This window comes from Trichosurus vulpecula, chromosome 2, assembly GCF_011100635.1.
Source record: "Trichosurus vulpecula isolate mTriVul1 chromosome 2, mTriVul1.pri, whole genome shotgun sequence".
NCBI lineage: Eukaryota > Metazoa > Chordata > Mammalia > Diprotodontia > Phalangeridae > Trichosurus > Trichosurus vulpecula.
The window spans coordinates 163,038,765-163,064,417 of record NC_050574.1 but is presented as its reverse complement, the minus strand read 5'-3'; the positions used below and the strand labels follow the sequence as shown (position 1 = coordinate 163,064,417).

Genomic DNA, 25,653 nt, shown 5'->3' with positions numbered 1-25,653 from the left:
AAATAGGTAGAATTGCCCATGTAGGCCTACAGGAAAAACAGCTTTCATTGTTGTATATCTGTCAAGCATGTTGGGAGTCAAGTTTTCCCTCATATTTCCAGTGGAGGGAAGAGGGTGAAAGGACAGTGCTCCCCTTTCACTGAAAATAATGGTGATGGTGACTGCTACTCATGGCAACAAGCACATGTTTAGGTGAAAGTAAAACTGGACCTCAAGTATTTGGCTACCTTCTATGATTTGTATTTCTTTCCTTGAAAACAAGCAACCGAACTGTAAGTATGAAAGAAATCTTTATAGCCTTGGTGACAACTTCATGAGTTTGAGAATGGGATGGTCTGGGTCTGGGTGCTGGTTACCCACCAGAAAGTGACTTCTGGAACAACTTCACAGAGGAGTTGGCTACTATCAGAATGATGATCCCTGGATTTCTAGAAAATATGCATCCTGAGTGAGTTGCTCAGATAGTGAAGGGCAGAGGTGAAGGTGAAATGTGTTTCTGGCAAGCCCCTCCCCTAGTAATTGGAGTGATGAACTATCACTTCATGCTTTAGGTATTTGTCAATGTGTGCTCGAGTCTTTTGTGTTATAAACATTTTTTGTGATAGAGAAAATAAATAGCTGTCTTATAGCTGTTCACCTTCGTATACTGAGGAACATTATGGAAGGGATCCACTAGTCTCTTTTGAAGATATCCTATATATATATAAGCCAGACATAAACCTTAAAGAGTTGGGTGATTACTGAACCAAAGGGTAAGAGAAAAGCCTGGCTTCTCACTTTGAGGCCAGACTCCCTCATGACATGAACCCAGAACATGTTAAGTCCAGGGTTCTTTGGTGGCAGAGAAGTCCCACATCATCATCCAATGCATTTTGTATTAGGATCACTCTCTGCTTCTTTAGTTTATTTTTCTTCTTTCTTTTCTCCTAAAAGCACTTCTGTTTTTTTCAAGAAATGATTGAAAGAATACTCACAATGAAAAAGTATGGATCTTTTAAAGTGCTAAGACATTTAGCATTTTATGTTTTACTGAGAGCTTTCCTCTCCCTACTCCTCACATAGGTTGTATTTGATACTAACTGCAATTCTGTGATTTGGAAAATGTATAAAAACTAAATGAGTGAAAGTCACAGCTGGTACTGTAGGATTTCAGACAAAGGGTGATCATTCAAGAGGGAATATTTCATGGAAGATGTGGAACTTGAAATTCTCTTTGGAGGAGAAATTGAATATGGGGCTTGAAATTCTCTACCTCATGTCGTTGCTGACAGGTGGTTATCCGGGCCCCTCTTGAAAACTTCCAGTGGTGGAGAACTACTATTTCCTGTGGAAGCTCATTTAACTCTTTGACATCTTCAGAAGTTCAGAGGTTTTTTTTTACAAGTTGAGCTAAAATAACCGCTTCACAAATTCTATCCTCTGCTCCTAATTCTACTCTCTGGGACTAGGCAGAACATATCAAATATCAATTTGACAATTCCTTTAAATACTTGAAGACAATATGAATGATAGATTGGGTCTTGCGAGCAATGCAAACAAACAGCATGAGATCACAGGAGAAAGCCTTTGGGACAAGTGGCTTTTCTTTTCTATGTTCAGAGGTCAGATTGGAGCATAAAGTTAAATGTGTAAGGTCATATAGCTGTCTTTCCCAGCTGATCTGAGAGGAGAGTTCCTGAATGTTCTGAGACTAAGAGATGGTGGCAACTGGAGCAATTGCAGAGCATCAAGAGTTTCCGAAGAAGCCCATTACAGAAAGAGATACGCACTTGAACTCATAACCCCAAAGAGGCATTCAAAACAATGTTCTGAATCCCAACATTCCTGTGTAGAGAAAGAGGACCTATATTTTCTAGGCAGAATAACCCCAGAATTTAGTCTTCTATCAGAAAAGACAATTTTCTTGGTTATTGCCAGTCGAGAATAAATCCAAGTGTAAGAGTTCATATAATTGCATTTTGTGTGTGTGTGTGTGTGTGTGTTTACATGTGTGTAAGAGAGAGGGAAGGAGGGAAGGAGAGAGAGAGGGAGGGATGGAGTGGGAGAGACAGAGGGGGGGCAGGTTTTAATATCTCTAGGAGAAAGATGAAGATCACCCAGGTGGCCACTGTAATTGGAGGATGAAAATTCCTGACTTGTTAAGGGACTAAACTCATGACATGGGAGAGCAAAAAGAAAATTGGACCTTGACACCCTCACTGTTATAGTTATTTGGTTAATGCAAGTTTTATGGGAAGGGGCATGCCTATCTTGTAGCCACAATGTGAGTTTGTTTTCCAGAGAGGAGCCTAAATCATTGAGATCCTACGAATCTGGGAGGTACTTTAAAAGAGAAGTATTTAACTGGAATACCAAAGTGTTGTCCCAAAGGCAACATCTCTAGTTTTGGTGTTCTTCCGAGGAATCTCCGGGCTTATTGTACATGTTTTCTGTATCTGTTTATAAGGTTTAGTTGGTCCTTCAAGACTTCTGCCTTTTCTGAAATAAAGGCTGTCCTTAAACCTATATTCTTTGCTATCTTGAGCGTGTTTGTTTGTGAGGTGGGGATCCCGTTACCCATATTTATGGAATCTCAGATGTGAAGATTTCCCAGAGCAAACCCTGACAATGGGGCAATGGGTGACATGATACTTTTTGGTCGGCTCCCAACACCAGACATGGTCTGTGTTAGCTTAGAGTTTGAGTCTAGGCCACAGGATCTGAAATAACAAGATTCCCCCTAAAAGCACATTACCTTCCTGTTTACTTTGCATCTGTTTTGTGGTAACTTATCTCTGCATGTATTTTTCACCAGCAGAATGTCACTTCTTTGAGGACAGACTATTTTTGTTTTCATTTTTTGTAACCTTAACACATAATACCTAGTATATAGTAGACACTTAAATATTTGTTGAGTGACTGAATTAATTCTCTCATTCAATCATTCACCTAGCACTTGAATGCCTATAGTGGGCTTCGTATAGAAATACATAATTTTGGGATCAAAGAGATGATAAGCTTTGTGAACTGGAAAAGGAAATGGCAAACCACTCCAATATCTTTGCCAAGAAACCCCAAAAGGGGTCATGAAAAGTCAGTCATGACTGAAAAATGACAGAACAACAATAATAGGGGTTGAAAACAGGAATTGGAATTCATTGTAGTAACTATGTGCATATGGATGGATGAATAAAAATATCATTAAGGGTTTTTCATATATATATATATCTGTGTGTATATATGTATATATATAGTATGCCATTATATATTGTATCTGGGATACAAATACAAAAGCAAAGGTAGTCCTTGCCTTAAAGCATTTCATATCAACTATTTAAAGCGACAAATATAAAATTACCAAAAAATTGTGAAGACACATGAAAGGAATGCTCCCAAGTTAGGGAAAAAGAGTGAAAAGATGGGGTAGAATACCTACAGGAAAGATTTTAGATCAACAGTTCCTCACTTTAACTGTGCCTCTGGATGCAAGTGAGCCCCAACCAAGACTTCCATTGAACCGTACTAAAGGAGAACGTGTTAATGCTTTTATCTTCTCTCCTCCACTCTCCTTGTCCCTAGAATCATAATCTCACAACACCTGTCATTCACTGGCTCACCAGAAAATATTATTACTCGAATGAGGATTCAGTTTTAGACTAGTTGGCATTAACAAAAAAGCTCAGACACACAAATACAAATAGCCTCTCATTGATGACTCCAGACAACTTCCTGGTGGATTGGATGAACGTCTTTTCTTCTTTATGCAATAATGTCTTCACACAGTCACTTTGTAGAGTTAAAGTTCTTCCTTTCTTGGTTTTCAAAATGTGGCAACTAATTAAAGTCCTTGTTGGCATCCCACTGACATGGGGATCCAGGATTCCCAGGGCTGCAGGTTAGGTGACTTGGTTTTCGCATATACTGCTCCTGGATTCTATGTGTAGATATATGACTCAGAGTTTGTTTCCAAGATTCGAAACAAGATTGTTTCCAAGTTCCCTAGATACTTGACTTCAGACACTGTCAGGAAGTAGCAGTAACACTTCTTGGAAATAATGGAATCATAGGATTTAATGAACCTCTTGTGGCATGGAGCATGGATTCTGGATCCCTTGTGAACTGAAACAATTCCACAAATATTTAGTAAGCACTTAATATTTGCAAGACATTATGCTAGATGTCAGGGAAAAAAATCCCCTGTCGTGTAGGGATGAGAAGGGAGGAAACAGAATGTGTAAAAAGGTAAGGACAAGATAATTTGAGGGAGGACCCAGATAACTAAGCGGAAGAACACAGGGAGGTGGCACTCCAGTTGAGTCTTGAAAGAAGCTCAAGATCTCAAGAGGCCATGAGGAAGAGGGGAGGTGATCAAAGCATAGAGAGCAGCCTATATAAAAAAGTGACAACACATTTTAGAGTTTATCTAATAGACTTGAAGTAAGGCTCCCTGACTCCAGTTTTAGTGCTCTTTCCATTTCATCATGGTGTAGCAAAGTCTGGGGCTTATGTGTCTTAACAGAGGTCTGTAGCATCTTCATTCTCAGTGATATAATACTTTTATCCCGTAGGGTAATGGTAATAATTCTGATTCTGAGATATTGGTGTCTTTTTGCTTTAAGTTAAAGGCTATAAACACATTTTATATTATTTTCTAAAATTAGAGCATACCCAGTTATTATGCCACAAATAGACATCCATGCGTTCCCATAATGATGCTGGATTAAATATTTTTAATTGTTTGTTTTCCCCCTTTCCACCTGTCTCCATGATGATGTTTCTTTTCTACATAAACAAATTAGCTAAGCTTTACAAAACTTCACTGTACAACAGTTATATATTTAATACAAGGAACAGGATTTGCTATGTGCAAAGAAGAGAGGGAAACCATATGTTCATACTCTGTGGACTATGCACTACTGAATTCAGACCTATAAAGTACACAGAAACCATGAAGAGTTTTTGCTGGATCTAGTCTTTTTAGTCATATTAAACCCTGAATAGAATTTCACAGCAATACTTTTAATTCATTTAATATGGCTAAATATACATATACCACTATACACATCCACCTTATATTTTATATATGTGTATATATGTATATGTATATATGTATATATACATATATCTGTGTATATGTGTATAGTATATATAGTACCTTGTATAACATACCTTTAACAGATGAGAAAACTGATACCCAGAGGGGGATATGTGAAGATTATACAGATAACTTGTAGAAGAATTGGAGCTACAGCCTCAGGTCCCCCGCTTCTGAAGGCGCTGCTCTTAGTATTGTGCCACAACTTCCCTCAAAAGAAAGGAGTGAGAAGATGAATTTGGCCCTCTTTCCAAATCCCCTAGGTATGTGAGTTTGACATTCCCAGGGAAGAGTGAGAGACTCTATGTGGCAGCTCCCTGGAAGGTAACCTGTGGGAAATATGAGCATATGCATTGATGTAAGGGAGAAACAGTGGGCCTATGTTCTTTACAGGAAAAAGCAAAGGAAATTTTTTTTTTACACAAGAATGACACATGAGTTTATTAAAAATCTGTTTCAGTTCAATAATAATAACCGTAGCATGTATATAGCACTTTAAAATTTGCAATATTTTTTTAAATTTAAATTTATTTATTTAACATATTTGGTTTTCAGCATTGATTTTCACAACAGTTTGAATTACAAATTTTCTCCCCATTTCTACCCTCCCCCCCCACTCCAAGATGGCATATATTCTGGTTGCCCTGTTCCCCAGTCAGCCCTCCCCTCTATCACCCCCCTCCCCTCTCATCCCCTTTTCCCTTCCTTTCTTGTAGGGCAAGATAAATTTCTACGCCCCATTGCCTGTGTATCTTATTTTTTAGTTGCATGCAAAAACTTTTTTTTTTGAACATCTGATTTTAAAACTTTGAGTTCCAAATTCGCTCCCCTCTTCCCTTCCCACCCACCCTCCCTAAGAAGTCGAGCAATTCAACCTAGGCCCCACATGTATCATTATGTATAACCCTTCCACAATACTCATGTTGTGAAAGGCTAACTACATTTTGCTCCTTCCCAACCCATCCCGCTTTATTGATTTTTCTCCCTTGACCCTGTCCCCTTTCCAAAGTGTTTGTTTTGATTACCTCCACCCCCATCTGCCCTCCCCTCCATCATCCCCCCCCTTTTTTTTTATCTTCCTCCCTCTTCTTTCCTGTGGGGTAAGATACCCAACTGAGTATGTATGGTATTCCCTCCTCAGGCCAAATCCGATGAGAGCAAGGTTCATTCATTCCCCCCTCCCCTGCCCTCTCCCCTCCTCCCACAGAACTGCTTCCTCTTGCCACCTTTATGGGAGATAATCCACCCCATTCTATCTCTCCCTATCTCCCTTTCTCAGTATGTTGCTGTCTCATCCCTTAATTTCATTTTATTTCTTTTAGCTATCTTCCCTTCATCTTCAACTCACCCTGTGTCTGCTCTCTCTCTTTTACATATATATATATATATATATATATATACAAATATATACACATACATACACATACATACATATACACATAGATATATACATACATACACATTCACTTATATATATACATAAACATATATATAAATATATATACATATACATATATATATATATATATATATATACACATACATATATGCATATTCCCTTCAACTACCCTAACACTGAGGTCTCATGAATCATACACATCATCTTTCCATGTAGGAATGTAAACAAAACAGTTCAACTTTAGTAAGTCCCTTGCAATTTCCGTTTCTTGATTACCTTTTCATGCTTCTCTTGATTCTTGTGTTTGAAAGTCAAATTTTCTATTCAGTTCTGGTCTTTTCACTGAGAAAGCTTGAAAGTCCTCTATTTTATTGAAAGTCCATATTTTGCCTTGGAACATGATACTCAGTTTTGCTGGGTAGGTGATTCTAGGTTTTAATCCTAGCTCCATTGACCTCTGGAATATCGCATTCCAAGCCCTTCGATCTCTTAATGTAGAAGCTGCCAGATCTTAGGTTATTCTGATTATGTTTCCACAATACTCAAATTGTTTCTTTCTGGCTGCTTGCAGTATTTTCTCCTTGATCTGGGAGCTCTGGAATTTGGCGACAATATTCCTAGGAGATTTCTTTTTGGGATCTATTTGAGGAGGCGATCGATGGATTCTTTCAATTTCTATTTTGCCCTGTGGCTCTATAATATCAGGGCAGTTCTCCTTGATAATTTCTTGAAAGATGATATCTAGGCTCTTTTTTTGCTCATGGCTTTCAGGTAGTCCAATAATTTTTAAATTATCTCTCCTGGATCTATTTTCCAGGTCAGTAGTTTTTCCAAGGAGATATTTCACATTGTCTTCCATTTTTTCATTCCTTTGGTTCTGTTTTATAATATCCTGATTTCTCATAAAGTCACTGGCTTCCACTTACTCCAATCTAATTTTTAAAGTAGTATTTTCTTCAGTGGTCTTTTGGACCTCCTTTTCCATTTGGCTAATTCTGCCTTTCAAGGCATTCTTCTCCTCACTGGCTTTTTGGAGCTCTTTTGCCATTTGAGTTAGTCTGTTTTTTAAGGTGTTGTTTTCTTCAACATTTTTTTCAGTATGTTTTTGGGTCTCCTTTAGCAAGTCATTGACTCGTTTTTCATGGTTTTCTCGCATCCTTCTCATTTCTCTTCCCAATTTTTCCTCTACTTCTCTAACTTGCTTTTCCAAATCCTTTTTGAGTTCTTCTATGGCCTGGGGACAGTTCATGTTTTTCTTGGAGGCTTTTGTTGTAGGCTCTATGACTTTGTTGTCTTCTTTAGGCTGTATGTTTTGGTCTTCTTTGTCACCAAAGAAAGAATCCAAAGTCTGAGACTGAATCTGGGTGCGTTTTCACTGCCTGGCCATATTCCCAACCAACTAACTTGACCCTTGAGTTTTTCAGTGGGGTATGACTGCTTGTAGACTAATGAGTTCTATGTTCCACGTTTGGGGGGGAGGTGCCAGCTCTGTCAGACCCACACTACTCCTTCCCCAAGAACCCCCAGCCTGGGCTGGGCTTAGATCTTCAGCAGGCTGTTGCACTCCTGCTCTGATCCTCCACTTAATTCCTCCCACCAGGTGGGCCTGGGGCCAGAAGCAGCAGCAACTGTAACTGCCCCACCTCCGCTGCCCCCGGGGCTGGAAGCCAAACCAAGAACTCCTTCCACTCCCGCAGCTTTTCCCACTAACCTTCCCCGCAGTCTTTGGTGTTTGTGGGTTGAGGGGTCTGGTAACTGCCGCAGCTCACATATTCAGGGCGCTAGGGGCCCCATCCGCCTGACTCCAAGTTTGGTTGTTCCACGCCACTCAGGCTGGGCTCTGCTCCACTCCGTTCCCAGGTCCCAGCTCCCAGCTACGTGTGGAATAGACCTCACCCAGAGACCATCCAGGCTGTCCTGGCCTGGAGCCCTGCTTCCCTCTGCTGTTCTGTGGGTTCTGCCGTTCTAGAATTGGTTCAGAGCTGTTTTTTATAGGTTTTTGGAGGTACTCGGTACGGAGCTCACTCTAGTCCCTGCTTACCAGCCGCCATCTTGGCTCCGCCCCCAGCAAAGGAAATTTTAAAAAAATAAGCTAAGAATGTGACAATATCAGACATTGAGTAGACTTGCTTTGTAGATGGTGAGCTCCTTGAGAGTATGGACTACTTAAAGGAGTAGTTTTGGAGAAAAAACCTCTAGTTTATCCCCATTTTATACATAGTCATGCCTCTTGGTTTTAGATATCTATTAACATATTAAGGGTGTGTAGGCTTGCTCAGGGAAGACTAGTACCTCTGATATGAGGGCTGCTGAGCCCTTTACAGGGCTGCTTTCTACCTTTGGTGTCTACCTGATTCACCCAGCTCTCACCTGTGGCTCCAAGAAGCTGTAGCATGAGCAGCAGCCACACCCCAGTAAACCAGGTTGAGGGTAACAGTGAGGTCTCAGACCCATTGGTGAGTTAGGGGGATGTCTACCCCAAGCATGCAAAGACTTCCCCTGACATAATGGACACCTGAAACAGGTGCTGTACAGCATGGTCAGACATCAGACGCCAAGGTCATGCACTACATCCTGAGCCATTAGCAGTTGTTTTGACTTTTGTCTTACCACTGGACTTCAATGACTGGAAGAGAGTGAGGCCAACGATTTCATACAATTCTTCCTCACTTAAATCCATCTTATGCATGAGTCGAAACACAACACCCATACTGTTTTACCATGTTTGCCTACCTGAAAGTCCTGTGGTAGTAGGAAAGTGATGGAGCAGCAGGTGTGGATACACTGAGAACTGTAGTCACAACCCTGCACACAGGTGGCCCAGGCCATAGGGTCATCATCTCATGGACTAAAGCAACAGTGGGATTTTTCAGCCTTTTGGGTGTCTGAGCAGCTTTTTTGAAGGACCGTACTGCTTACCTCATGGCATGAAGAAGGGGCTTGAAAAGGTGCCCTAAAAATTGTCTGCTTCACAAAACCTAACTGTGGCTTGCTTGCTGTAGTAGTGTGTTGGTAAGCAAAATGGGGTCCTTAGCACTTAGTTCAACAAGTGCCCTTGAAGAGTTTGGCCTTTGTTTGCTTTGAGTAATTCAGTGTATTTCATTGAGTCTTACTAAGTGCTAAGCCCCAGGCTCTAACCCCTATTAGGTGTTAACCAAACCTATGTGGGTGTGGATTGGTAACTAGGGTGGGGCCCAAGGTGGGACTAACTGGGGGGGGGGTGGCCTAGTTTACAAATGAGTTTGAGTGATAGGTTTGGGACATCAGAGGCTCTTAGACAACATGGGTTTAAGTCGCCTTTTTGTGATGATTTTAGGTCACGGGGGTGAGTCGTATGTGTGACTCGCCCCTGAAGCTGAAAAACATATAAAACCAGGGGTTGGCCTTTTCTCCTTTGGAGCTCTTTACCCACAGCAGTGGTGGTGCATGTGACTCTGGGCCAGTCCTTGTTCTGAGCTCCTGGGCTGAACCTAGATGTTGGTAACTATGAATTGTATTGGGTCTGTCTGTTGATGTTTGTAATTTGTTTGTATTTTGCTCTGAAGTTCAGTGTGCTAGCTTTTTCCCCTGAACTAAGTGAATGATATTTGTATGCTGAATTAAAGTAAGCTTGTCAACCCCTTTAACCTTGCTTTCCTTATTAAAGCAGATCAAAAGAACCTGTGCTTTTGCAGCATGCTGGCAGCTTTCTGGGTGCTGGCTGTTGGTGGATCTTACGCTCCCACAGCAGCTGCTAGCTGGATTGTTGAAACAAGTAGGTGGAGATCATATCCTGTGGGCAAAATGCAAAAAAATAAATGTACAAAAAATTTGCGAAGATGATTTTACTCACCATTGTTACATGGAATATGCACATGCTTATGGGCAACATGAAATCCAGTAGACCTGAAAGATAAACAGCTCTTGTTGTAAGAGAACTCAACAGGTATCATATCCAAATAACAGCCCTGAGTGAAACAAGGCTGGCAAACGAAGGCCAGCTTACTGAAGTTGGGGCTGGTTGCATGTTTTTCTGGAGTGGCTGCAGTGATGGGGAGCATCATGAAGCTGGTAAAAGTTTCACAGTATAGTCTAGTGAACAAGCTTGTATGCCTTCCCAAAAGAGTGAATGACAGACTCAAGACAATGTAGTCACCACTTGTGGAAAAGCACCATACCACCAAAATCAGTTTGTATTTTTCCACTGAAACTTCATGAGGTCAAAGGAAGATTTTATGAAGACCTGGAGACCTTCCCATCAATATACTGAAAGAGGACAAGCTTGTGATTCTGGATGACTTTAATGCCAGAGTAAGTATAGACTATCAGACATGGGAATCCTTGAGAAGAATGGAATCAGAAACAGCAACAGCAATGCTCATTTGCTGTTAAAGACAGTTGTAATTTCCTTTTAAAGAGATTCCATTAAAATAGTATATTATGAAGATTAAAAAAGGAAGAGAAATAAGTTCAGCACAGCTGTTCAACGCATTAAGAAAGTTTGAAAATATTTACCATGTGCTGCATTTGTGGTCCTCTCACCTCTGCAAAGAGGTGGTATAACTCTCTTCTCATATCACTTCTCTCAAGGCAAGCTAGTTTTTATAATTTTGTAACATCATCATCATCATAGTAGTAGCTAACATTTATATAGCATTTATTATGTGTTAGGCACTGTCCTAAGAGCTTTGTAATTTTATCTCATTTTATTTTCACAACAACCATGGGAGGAAGGTGCTGTTATTATCACCATTCTACGGATGAGGAAAATGAGGTAAACAGATTAAGTGACTTGCCCAGACTTCCACAGCTAGCAAATGTCTGAGACCGGATTTGAACTCAGATCTTTCTGAATCCAGTTGTGCCATATAACTGCCCCGAAACATTCACTTTTAATTTTTTAAAGGTTATTCTTTCCATTTGTGTTATTGTGGTCATTATGCAAATTGTTTTCTTACTTTAATCTGCATCAGTTCACCTGTGTCCTTCACATTCATCATTTGTTACAGCATATTAATATTCCATTCCATTCACACACCATCATTTGTTTAGTTATTCTCAAATGGATGGGCTTCCATCTTGTTTCCAAGTCTTTGTAATCACAAAAGTGCTGTTATAAATATTTCGGTGTACGTGGGGACTTTGCTCTTGTCAATTACTTTTTTTTTTGAGTATAAGCCTAGTAATGAGGTCTCTTGATCAAAAGTCATGGATATTTTAGTCTCTTTCTTTGCATAATTCCAAATTGTTTTGCAAAACTCTACCAGTATTGGGCTGGTGTGCCTATCTTCCTATAACACTTACAGCATTGACTTTTGTTATCTTTTCTCATTTTTTATAATTTTCAAAGTATAAGGTGAAACCTCAGGGTTGTTTTGATGTGTATTTCTCTTATTATTAGTGATGTCAAGCATTCTTTTATATTTCTGTTAATAAGTTGCATTTTTTCTTTTGAGAAGCTTTTTTTTCCACATCCTTAGACCACTAATTAATGGAGAATGGGTTCTGTTTTTATACACGCATATATACATACATATGTATACATATAGATACATATATTTTATATACATATTCATATATTTATATGCAATAACATATACATATCCAGTAACTGTTTATCTTGTGATACCAAGATTTTGTCTTATTTAATTATTTCTGCTATTATCCTAAGTACTTTAATTTTGTTTGTGCAGAAACTTTTCTTTTTATGTAATTAAAATTATCTATTTTATTTCTGTAATAACCTCTCTCCATTGTTTGGTTAAGAATACATCTTCTACCCGTACCTCTGAGAGAGATATAATCTTCTCCTTTTCTATTTTTTATAATGTATTCTATTTTATAGTATGTTAATATCCTATATTCATTTAGAATGTATTATGGAATATGGTATAAGGTGCTGGTCTAAGACTAACTTCTGCCAGTCTACTTTCTAGTTTTTCCAGAAATTGTGATCACATAAAGATTCTTTTGGTAAGTAATTTATGTTTCAGGTTTACAAAACACTTGGTTATCGAGTTCCACTGTGTCTAATTCTGCTAGATGGATCAGTGGATAGAGTGCTGAACCTGGAAACAGGATGATCTGGGTTCAAATGCAATCTCAGATATTCACTAGCTGTGTAACCTTGGGTAAACCACTTAACTTCTGTCTGCCTTAGTTTTCTTACCTGTAAAATGGGGATAATAATAGCACTTGTCTTGCAGGGTTATTATGAGGATTAAATGGGATAATATTTGTAAGACCCTTAACACAATGCCTTGCTTGTACTAGGCACTTAATAAATGCTTGTCTCTTCCTTTCCTTTTTTAGATTGTTCCATCTATCTACCTTTTTATCTTTTAATCAATACCAGATCGTTTTGATTACTGCTTTTTATAATATAGTTTGAGGTGTGGAAGTGTTGTTCTCCCTTTGTCCATACCTCTTTTCCTCATTTCCCTTGGCATTCTAATTTTTCATTTTTCCAAATGAATTTTGTTATTTTTAATCAAGTTCCATCCTTTTTGTAATTTGATTGGCATAACATTAGAAGTTTTAATTGACTTTGACAGCATTCTCATTTTTATTTTATTTACACAGTCCATCCATGAACACTAAAATATTCTTTTAGCCATTTAAGTTGTCTTTTGTTTCTTTGAGGAAGACTTTATAATTGATATATACAAGCCTTTTGTGTGCTTTGGATTATTAGTTCCCAGCTACTCTCTCTTCTCTGTTATCTTCCTTTCCTGATTTTTCTAGATTTTTCCTCTTTGATTCATATCCTTTATATTTATTTAGTCTTTTTTGTCTCTGTATTCCTTGTGGAATTAAAGATGCTAAGGTACCTATTTTGTTGTTGAATTATTTCAGTCACGTCCAACTCTTTGTGTCTCCATTTGAGGTTTTCTCGGCAAAGATCCTGGAGTGGTTTGCCATTTTCTTCTCCAGTTCACTTTACAGATGAGGAAACTGTGAGCCAAACAGGGTTCAGTGACTTGTCCAGGGTCATGCAGCTAGTAAGTGTCTGAGGCCAGATTTTAACTCAGGTCTTCCTGATTCTAGGCCCGGTACTCTATCCACTGTGCTCCCTAGCTGTACTACCTGTTTTGGGTTGCTTCTTCTAAACAGTTTTATGTCATTGTGTTGTAGATCTTGCCTCCAGTCCCCTTTTTGTATTGTGCCTCACTATTGAAATACTTATTCCTGAAGGTCAAAACAAGAATCTCTATCCTCAAGGAACTTACATTTTTCTTGGAGATAGGGATGTGTGAGGAATACACACACATATCTATACACACAAACACATACCCATATAAACATGATGTATATATAAACATATACACAGAAATGTCACACACATATGCTACATATCTATATCTATATCTATATCACATGTTATGTATGTATATAATCATATGTCACAAATGCCACAAATCTGAATAGCACATGAGAGAAGAATCTAACTTCTTGAAAGCCTCAATGAAGCCGGCTTTAGGATTACACATGATGGGGAAAATACTTTCCTCTGAACAGGAACAGAACAGCCCGGCTTGCCATATTCACAGGTGCATGTAGATGGCTCGAACTCTGATATATCTGCCTGGGAGCTCACTTAGAGACCATGACTTTCTCATCTTATACTTTCTCTCTACTCTCTGAGTTATGTAGGAAAGTCGCAGAAATGATGGGTGCATAAGACATTGACCAAAAGTCAGACATTCTCAGTTAGAACCAAGGTTGTAGAAGATGGAGGAAAGAAGGGGAAGCATATGGGAGTCAACAATTCCCTGTGTGAAGTCAAGGTATGAGTAGAAGATTAAATCCCCAAGGAGAAAATAGGAGCTCTGTGGTACAGTGTGTAAATATAAACTTTGTAATTGCTTCTCCCTGAAGAATCTGAATCCAGGGAGAGGACCAGCAAGCTCCTCTCTGTGTTTCCAACTGGGTCCATGAGATCTTCATTTCCAAAATATAACTCCAGTTTCCTATCATCTGTTGATTCTGGTGACACCTCTAAGCATGATTTCCTCCCTTGCAACTGGAGCATACTCTCCAGGCAAAGCCACAATTAGAACTGGTGATACATATAACTGAGAACAACTCCCAGAGTAGCTTAGTCTGGGGTTTGTGCTCTGATTGCCTCAGTACAAAGGAGGGTAACAGTGTCTAAGTAGGAGAGTTTCTGATCACTCTTATCAGAAATATTTCCCCTGCAGGATCCAGGTAGTTAAAAGCAGTAAGGACCAACACTAAAGTGACCAGGAAGAAAGGGTGAGTGTGTAACACATTTGTTTTGATTTTGATTTTGATCTTCTCTTTCCTGCTTTGCCAACTGAAAAACTAGGATTCCATAAAACATCCACATTCCTGACCTCTGTCGATTGACTCTTTGGTACAGCCTAGGTAACAGGGGATGAGTCAATGCCAATCCCAGCACCATTAATCCCCTACCCCGTCAGAATGCTACAGGACTCTAGGCCCTCAACCTTCAGCTTCTTTACCCTTTAACCATAGGTATGTGCAGAACCTCCCTAAGATACTGCTTCTTTATTTCTGAAATGTGAAATGTAATTATCCTCCTCACCCGAGGGGTCTGCACAGGGAGTGGGGTGGAGGATGGGAGAACTACTTTCATTTTCCTTTTTTCCTTTTGTTTTGGAGTCTGAGCAGCTTTAACAGTTACTTTGCAGGGGAACTCAGGAAGAGTTTTCTGTAATCCTTCAGCTCACGGAGACTGTTACATGATAGTATGTCCCTGAACATATTTTGGATGATTGAAAACAGATCCTACATGGCATGGTGGTGATAATTTTAAGAGGCTGACAGTATTGCTCTGTTGTGGGAATTTTTCAGTCTGGATTCCATAAGATCCCAGGAAATATCTTATCCAACATGAGGTCAGTAAGACTATGGGGTAAGTCAGATAGACTGAAAGGAAAATATATTTATTAGTGCATTAAGGAAGATTACTTGGGTTAGGAATGATTTTAGCTTTTTAGGTTACAGATTTGTCTTTTATAGCCTTTTAGATCCATTTAGACTACACAGTCAATCAGTAGCATGGCAGAATGGAAATAGGAGAAGTGTGCAAGCCTTAGGGTCACAGGAGTCACTAAACGTCAGATTTTTTTCTTGTAGGAAATGCATTTCTCTGTGATTAGCCTCATCAGAATTCCCTGTATTAGCAGGAAATCTCCAAGATGGTGGAGGCTCCTTTAAAAATCATTCTGTTCATTCAGTTGTTGCCAATAGTGAGAGAAATAAAGTACAAAATCCACAGTTCTGTTTTCTGGATCTCAGAAATTTCTTTACCTGGGGAGCTCACAGTACACAGGTCCATTTACCTCTTCCGTAATTTCTCCGTTTGATATTTCCTCAGAAGTGTCATCAAATCTGGACTGTACAATACAACAAAGCAGTAATGAAACAGATCATACAAAATCCAAAACATTCTTTTAAAGACTAAATAGCAAGAATCAATCAATCAATCAATATATTATACCATAATAAATCTGTGAAGTCACAAGGAAGGGTAAAAAAAAAAACTTCCGAGCAAAACTGGAGAGTTGCAAAACTCAGTATTCCCCACTCCCCATCTTCTGGAGCTATTGTTTGAACAGTAGTAAGTATTGGGCAAAAATCCCCACGCTTAGAAATGGGGCTCTGGATTTTAAGAACATCTTTGTGGTACCCAGTGTACCTCTAGCCACTATTACTACTAGTAATTTTATAAGCAATCAGAACATGGAGAAGCTGATCTAAACCTCTAGATTTTGAATTAAACCTGACACATAGGTCTTAACTTTCTGGAAGGGTTTAGATGAGATAGTTGCCAGCAAATATAATTTTATAATCAGGAAGAAAAAAGGAACAGATAATGCATCTTAATGTGTATTTAAGCAACAGGTTTCTTGTTCTGTTGCCTTGGGTTTAGCTGCCTGTTTCATGAAGTCACTTGCTTCTTGAAGACATTTTTTCCCTTGGATGCCAACCACATGTATCCCAGTCCCCGAGGGAAATAGTTTGATCGTGTCTTTCTCAAGCTAAGGTATACAACTCTTTTATATATTTGAGCTTTTATACCTCTTATCATTCTCCTCTCCTCTCTATTTAAGGATATGTTGTAACCCGATATCCTAACTTCAGATTATGGGAGGGGGAAAAGATCACTTTGACAAAAAAGTAAAATTGTTAAAAACAATATTATACATAAATATACAGCTATTAAATCAGTGACCAAGGAGATGACAAGCCTTCCCAAATGGCATAGATCAGGAAGATTAGATAAGTAGTGTACATATTATAGAAATTTGCTACAAAAGGAGAAAGAAGAATATAGTTATTAAAACACCAAGATAGTTTGATTAGACCTAAGTGTGAAGGCACAAACTGACATCTTATGGGTACAACAGGACCCTCAGTTCTGTTTGGTTTCATGTAAAAGTCATAAATGCCTTTTGGAAAGTCAGTCCTGCAACAGATGTTCACATTATTCAAAGGGTTTCATAGCCAGGCTGATGATAACAGGTGGGTCTCTTGCAAGCTCAGAAAGGAAATAGCACACTGGAAAACTGAATAAAGAGAATCCTGCCATTACCTTCATAAACCTGCCCTTTAAACCTTCCCAGTCTTCTATGTGCATCTGTAGGTATTTTGAGATGGCATCCTCCTTGAGTAGCTCTTGGCATTTTTTCTTGAATGATGGACTATTTACTGGATTAACAATAATTCAATCTGTCATATCTAGATTCAAAACTCAGAATAAATCAAATTACATTTTTAAGAGGTTCTACCTCACATAGCAGATTCTGTTGTTTATGTTGTTTATGCCTTATGGGCAAGGTACAATTTTTTCTTGTGAACAGCAATATCAGTGAGTTCACAATAAAAAACTTTTATCCTTAGTGCTTATCAAGAGTTTATAAGATCTTTTCAAAAAGTTTTATTAGTGTCTTTTTCTAGTTTAGAAAAGAGTCACATTCTGAGATTTTGTACATAAAATCAATGAATTCAAATCCAGAAAGGTGCTGTTTGCAGTTAGCCTGAATAGTTTAATGTATTGCTTTTCAGTAAACAGGGCAAAAGGGAAATCTTCCACACTGAGATCTCTTGATCCGAAGTTGACTCATAGACATAAGGCTGGTATTTACTAATTATGTACCAATTTATCTAGTGAGTTTCTATAGATTTCACAATCAGTACTGAGCTAATTTATGATATAAATCATTTCTATCTATATAAACAACTGTAAGCCATTCTCTCATTTGTGAGTGTGCGTTTGTGTTTGGGAAGGGGCTTAATTCCTCTATAAGCCAATGTCATAATTACACTATCTTGGTATAGAGTTTTTAAGGTGCTTGTTTACATACTCCTTCCTGTAGCTTTTTCTTCTTTTTTCCTTACAGAGATGACAAAAATTGGATCTTACCATGGTTGAAAATTCAGAGTGGTTGGCAAATTCTTAGAGAACTTCTCACAAATAGTGAGTCTTCTGAAAGTACTGAGTTAATTTTGACAAAACGGATTATACCCATTTGAATTCTTGAGATAGTCTTTAGCCCAAAGAGCACTCTACCTTTCATATAAAAGTCTCTAATAAATAATAGTTCAAAGCTATAATTTCACAGCATTCAGATCAAGAGGAGCTACTCTAATCTTATAAATGCCTCCCACTGGATATCATCCTACAGATCAACAGCACCTATATGCAGTTGTTTCCCAAAACAAGAATGCAAGAAACTATAAGCACAATACTATTATAAAACAGTATCATGGATTTAAAACATGGAATGTGAAGTAAAACTTATCACTAGCCAAATGACATCAATCCAGTTGAATTAACCATCTACCAACTCATAACATTCTATATTAGCTGCATTAAAAGATAAGTAGATTGTAGTCATAATTTTAACTTTTATAGCTACACATTTTTTGGCAGTAGCATTTACTATTCATAGCACAGATCAACCATTTTTGAATAATAATTTTCCCAATTAGTGTATCTAACCCGATGTAAATTCAGATTTCACACTGCTCAACTTTAAAACTTGCTAAGTAATTCCAGCTACTTTTCCACATCCACAAGAATACCGGAATCTGTGAAATCAAGCTTAGGAAAGCCTCTTTTTTTCCAAGCTGGAAAAAAGGTAATACTTATGCCAGGCTCTCCTCAAGCACCAGAGGAGACTGAAGTTTGAAAATGAAAATACATTTCCTTTTTCCCCTTTGAATTTGGAGTTCCGAGACACACCGCTTTTAAATTGACTCTAGTTCTGTTTAGGACTAAGCACGTTCTTGTCAGTGATATCATCATTGAATTAGAGTGAAATTATATCAGAACAATAAATCTTTCTCCAGGGAAGACAGCAAGATATAGAGGAGTTTTGTTTAGTTTGTACACAAATTCCAGAAAGTCTGCATTCAACACTCTGAAGGAGCTGGACTCTCCAACCAGTATTATACGTTAGCATATATAATATTGAAACCATACACCCATCATAATTTGGAAATCCACTTTAAACAGACTATACTCTAATCTCAAAGTTAGTCTCTTTTTAGTTCTCAATACCATAAATTTCTGATTTAGTTTCCCTCTGTAAATCGGGAAAGGATCTCCTTTCCTCTCATTTGTCTCTCCTGCATTTCTAACATGAACAAAACTAGGAACATAGGGAGAAGATGATATCCTTTTGAAAGGTTTGAATCTTTCAGCAGAAAAGTTCTCACTCTTTTCACTTTTTTTTCTTTGGCTGACTACAGGGAAAAGATCATCTGGATTTACCAGGACATACTATACAAATGGGCAATGCTGACAGCATATATTTTACATAAAACAAACAAAAACACAACTTTGCTCTCTCTCTCTCTGTCTCTGTATAAAGTTGAGGAGAAAATCTTTTACTAAAGTTCTATATTCTCTTTTCAGGAAACACTGAAAATATTTAGATAGCAGGGCAAAAACAAAATTGCCTCAACTTATAGATTCATAGATTATAGATTTTTCAAATCTTATAGATTTTCAAATAAAAAAAATCAGGTGCTTTAAAGGAAAATCTTTCAGGGAATGTTTGAGGCCAGTTTAAAATTATTCTCAGTAAAAAACATTGCTAATGAAGTCTTGGGAATATTACTTATTCTGATGATTTAGCCTATCTCCAGGCTGAATTGAAGTCCCTACCTCCAGAGATCACACTACAGTAGATTGTCTTAAAGGACAAATTTCAGCCTCTGGAATGTCTTTCCACAGGGTTTCCTTTAAGATTAGGAAAAGGAAACAAAGGGTGAAGTAGTCTTCTGGTCTAATCTTGCAACTTTTAATCATCACTTACTGATCATGTATTCACACTGATACACTCAGACAATAAGACAGAGAGGGTTAGATACTGCTTATGTTTTTGGGAGGGAAAAAGAAATATTGTAGGATGTGAGGTTCAGGGAAAGCCTTAGTCCCAATCTGGACCGCAGTCATAATAGACAAAAGCATCTTTACAGTTGAGACATAAAGTTTGCTCACCTAACGCTTGTTCTCTACTATTTCTGGGTAAAGACTCAGGAAGCTGCTACAGTTGCCAGGTAGCTAGACTCAGCTTTGGGTAATGATTTATAAGATGAAGAGTTTCCTGCTGCATTATCAAAAGAGATAAGAGATAGAGTCATACGCCAGCAAGAATCAACCTCGGTCTCAGTTTGCCTTCTTGTAGACAAATTTAAAGAGGAAATGATTCTTACTGTCCCTTTCAATTAGAAGAATAAACCAATCACATAGGAGGCTAGTTGGATAAAATCTTACCTTGTGAATTCCTTAGCTGTCCTGGTTGGTGATGAATTGAGCCACTTTTGTGGTGAGTCCCAGTTATCCCATCACTATCACCAAATTGTTGTGGAAGTTTCCTAGCCTGGGGTCCATGCAATCTCTAAAATAATCTCACTCACTATGAGCTCTTTAAGACTAAGGGTCCAAAATGAGTAGCCGGGCTGAAAGGAAAATGAATTAATTTGTGTGTTAAAGAATACTGCTTAGGCTAGGTGTGGCTTCAATTTATGAGGGTACAAAATGAGCTGTTACAGCTTTTAAAGCCTGCTTAGAATACAGAGGTATTTAGAGATATTCCATGGCAGAATGGAAATTAGAGAAGTGTGCAAGTCTTAAGGTAACAGAAATTGCCAAGGATCAGGTTTGTCCTATAGGAAATGCATTTCTTTGTGGTTAGACATCAGAATTCCCTGCATTGACAGGAAATCTCTAAGATGGTGGAGGCCACTTTTAAAATTCTTGTTCTTCCACTTGTTGCCAACAGGGAGGGAAGTAAAGTAGGAACACCACACACCAAATACAGTTCTGTTTCCTTGGTCTCAGAAGTTACTTTATGTGAGAAGCAGATGTTTTCCCAGAACTTATAGTATGCAGCTTCATCCATCTCCTCCACAGCTCCATTTTCATAACTATGTTATAAGGGTGTGCTGAGACTGCTTTGCTTCCAATATGACATCTCTCCTTTCCTCATAGATCCCTCAAGAGGAGAATGGATTTGGAAAATGACTCTTCATTGACCGAGTTCATCCTTGCAATCTTAACAGATCAACCAGAGCTCCAACTGCCTCTATTCCTTTTGTTTCTAGGGATCTATGTAGTTACTATAGTTGGGAACCTGGGATTGATCATTTTAATTGGTATTAATTCTCAGCTTCACACTCCTATGTCCTATTTCCTCTTTAACTTATCTTTTATAGATCTCTGCTACTCTTCTGCCTTTACCCCTAAAATGTTGATGAATTTTGTCTCAAATCAAAACATCATTTCTTATTCAGGATGTATGGCTCAGGTCTATTTCCTCTGTTTTTTTTGTTGTTTCTGAATGGTATGTGTTGACAATAATGGCTTATGATCATTATGTTGCCATCTATAATCCATTGCTGTATAATGTCACTGTATCTCATCAGGTTTGCTCGTTGCTGTTGGGTGGGGCATATATAATGGGGTTTGTTGGTGCCATGGCCCACACTGGATGCATGCTGAGACTGTCCTTCTGTGATGCCAACATCATAAACCATTACATGTGTGACATGCTTCCCCTCTTCCAGCTCTCCTGCACCAGCACCTATGTCAATGAGCTGGAGGTTTTCATTGTTGGGGGTGTTAACATCACAGTGCCTAGTGTCACCATCCTCACCTCTTATGCTCTCATCCTCTCCAGTATCCTGAACATCAGCTCCACTGAAGGCAGGTCCAAAGCCTTCAGCACCTGCAGCTCCCATATAATTGTTGTTGCCCTTTTCTTTGAGTCAGCTTCATTCATGTATCTGAAGCCATCTTCATCAGAATCTGTGGACCAGGGCAAAGTAGCTTCAATCTTTTACACAAATGTGGGACCTATGCTAAACCCCCTGAGGAATAAAGATGTTCAAGCTGCCTTGAGGAAAACCTTACGAAGAATGTTTTCTAGGATAGGAGCAGGATTTTCATGATGAAACTTGCATTCAAGAGCCCGAAGTTTTCTTCCTTCTTCCTTCCTTCCTCTTCTTCTTCCTCTCTGTCTCTGTCTGTCTGTCTGTCTCTCTCTCGTTAATTGAAGTTTTCTCAGGAAGTGATCTTTACCCAAATTCTTTTCTCCCTATTCTCTACTGCCTAACATTCTATAAGTAGGAATTATTTCCTTTTCTCTGTGGGCAAAACTGTCAGTGCCAGAAAAAAACAGAATCGAAACTAAAACGAAAAATTTTAGAAGCAATTAGTGTGTATTGACTTTGCCAGCAAGGGAGCCCCACCCACACAGGGGGAGACTTCTTGAAGGAACAAATGGACAAAGCTTATACTGATTTTAATTTAGGCAGAAGGTGAATTGGATATAGGGTATCTCTGGATTTGTAGGAGGACATGACAAATCACTCAGTATCTTTGCCAAGAAAATCCCATAGGGGGTTTTGAAGAGTTGGACAAGACTGAAAATGACTGAACAACAACCACCTCTGGATTGACACGGCTTGTTGCTGGGGCTAGGACCAGGAAAAGCCCTTCTTCAGGTCATCTTGTAACCCCCCACCCTAATAAATAGGGCTATTTTGAATACTTGATGTTTTAACAGAAAGGAAGGCTACAAACATGGCAGAGGCTGTAATACCAACAAGGTGAGGGGCAAGAGAGAGGAACTGAAGACAAAATGGAGTTGTTTTAGTTTTCTGAGCTACCCACAGATTGGTGGTACAATCAGTGGAAAGGGTGACAGATTTGGAGTCACAGCATCAGAGTTTAGTCATGAATCTTCTACCTGTGTGCCTAGGACAAGTCATTCCACTTCTCTGGCTCTCAATTTTCTCGTTTATAAACATGAGATGTTTGGACTTGGAGGTTTCTAAGACCCTTTATAGCTATAAATCTGTAATCTTTCACCCTCTGTAAAAATGCAAAAATCCCATGGAATCATATGAAAAGTCGCATGAAAGTTAAGTGTGGTGGCTTACTCAACCTCTGCCCGTAGTCGCTGACCAGTAATTTAGGAAGATAATGCTCATAGAGGAGTTTATCTGAAAAATAAAATGGTAATAACATATCCAAATGATGCAAAAATAATGTAATCTCACTTCCACCCTCCCACGCAATCAGGTATAACTGACCTTATAGCCCCCTTTGAGACTCTACTTTTGTGAATTTTCTTTTTCATATAGATGTTGTGTCTGGATAAAAGTGAGGTGGGGCCCAAGGTACAATCTATCCCTGGGAACCCAAACAACTTTCCTTTGACTCCTTTGCCTATGAAAACCCCCTTACTTCTGGGACCAGCTGCCTCTATTGGTAGGTGACATAGATGTTTGCTCGCTCCCAAAATAGACATTCCAGGGCCAGTCTGGCTGAGAACAATAATTAAACATTTCCAGTGCAGTATAAAGGGATATCATTTGCAACTGGAGAAGTATAGGAAATGGGCAACTAAGAGACTTCAATTTTGAAGAATCATTTTCATTTTCTGAAAAAAAATGCTAGTAGGGACAGGGTTTTGTGTGTGTGTGTGTGTGTGTGTGTGTGTGTGTGTGTGTGTAGCAGTTACACTATTTGAGAGATTGAGACAAATCGATTTGCCTTTCAAACCTTTGCTGAGGGAAATTTCCATTCCATGGTCAAATTGGCTGAACACCCAGAATGGAGGAGGCATTTTTATTGTGCTGCCTTATCTTATAACAGAACTATAGCACTGTGTGATTTATTATCAGAAGTTGGTTGGAATGTAAGGAAGAGATTGAGTGATGAAGAGGTATTTGCTTGTCATTTAAAGCTTTTTACAACTTAATCCCTTTTTACCTTTCCAGCCTACTTATACATTACTCTCTTCTACTCACTTGACACTTAACCTTAATGAGTTACATGTTCTTCAAGCATGGAATTCTTATCTTCAGTTTTGATACCTTTGTACTGCCCTCGATGCCTGGAATAATACTTCCTTCTTACTCAAGAATCTTGGAATCCCCAGCCATCTCTAGGAATCCTTTCCTGATTTCCCTCGCTATTGGTGCCTTCCCTCCCCAAACTCCTTGTATTCATTTTGTATATATTCATGTTTCCTCCCACATATCTGTAAACACACGTTTGTTTCTCACATTAAGACATAAATTTCTAGGGGGTAAGGACTGTTTTCCTTTTGTCTTTGTATTCCTGTTACTAAGCATAATGTCTGGCATATAATAGGGCCCTAATAAACAGTTATTGATCGATGATTAACCCCTTCATGTGAATACCTATTGACTGAACTAATTCTTATTTTTCTGAACAATGATTGTTGATCTTTGACCCTAAATATTCTCAATGTCATCAAAGTATGTTTTGTTTTAATTCTATAAATTTATACCTTTTTTTAAAAACAATATGGACTTATGAAAATGTTGGTTTTTGAGTATAGTCTGTGAAGACATGCTACATCACCTAAGTTAAATGACCTTGAATTGATGAGACTTTAGGAATATGTGTAAAATGGGAATGTGTCCATGTGTTTTCTAGTGATTAGTATAGTCATTGTCATGCTTATATGAACTGATATTATATTTGAAATTTTCAGTCATTAGTTGGTCTTATGCTCTTTTTAGATCTTGTTTAAAGGACATGTATGAAAACAAGACTCGTGTGCAACAGAAAAAGCATTGATGAGAATAATAAATATTTGAACTCAGTTATTCAGTGTTGGACAAACTTTAGAGTATAAATTGTCTAGGAAATAATCATATTTGACTAGTATTCCTGGGAAAGCTGGAAATCTGTTCAATAGAAATTGGGTTTAAACCAACATCTTATGCCATACCACATAACCATGTGGAGATTATTGCTGTTCAGAAAGGAAATAGTCCAGTGGTGAAAACTTAGTCAAGAGAATACTACCCTTATCATCATAAAGACATCTTCTCAACCTTCCCAATTATCTACATCCACCTATAACTTTTCCAATTGCCACTCCCTTTTAGTAGCTCTTTGCATTTTCCCTTGAATGGTAGAGGCCCGTCTTAAAACAGTCACTTATACCTAAATTTAAAATTCAGAGCAAATCAAGTTACAGTTCTACCTCACATAACAAATTCCAAACAAATTAGAGAAAAGTATGATTATTTTTCCATCTAATAATAGTTAATTCTAAATAACAATAAATTACTTATTAGGTACATAGGATATTTTTCCCAAAACATTCATTCAACATTTTTTCTTCTTTTACTTTCTAGTTTAGATATATTTTGATGTAAAAATGAATCATTAAAAATGAAGAAAACAATCACATTAGTTTCACACATAGAGTGAATACATGACAGTTAATCAAAACCCAGAAAAATAGGGGCACTATTGACCTGGATATCTTAAAGCATTGCATAATAATGTCTAAGCTAAAAAGAAAACTACTTTAAACTCAGGTGACTGTTGATAAGTTGATGTAAATATATAAGTTTAATACGTATCATTCCAGGTAGAATTCTAAAATTTTCATAATCCATTGTCAGATAAATTATCATAGAAATCACATCTCTACTTCAAATAAATTTATAGCTCCTCCCCTCTCCCTCCAGCAGGTACTTTGACTGGGAATGTTTGTGATAGAGAAAGCCACTCAGTTTCTTGGTGAACACTATTTTGGAATGTACAAGGCTCTTAGTTATACATTCTTGCAGCTCCTTTTTTGCCCAAACAACAAGCATTTATTAAATATCAACTACATGCATTTACTACTTCCCTCTGAGATTACCTGCC

The 25,653-nt window shown here is 38.2% G+C and overlaps 1 pseudogene; it reads left to right on the top strand.

Moving 5' to 3' along the window:
• The first annotated feature begins 20,959 nt into the window (after positions 1 to 20,959).
• On the top strand, positions 20,960 to 21,902 carry LOC118836836 (annotated as a pseudogene).
• The last annotated feature ends 3,751 nt before the right edge of the window (positions 21,903 to 25,653 follow it).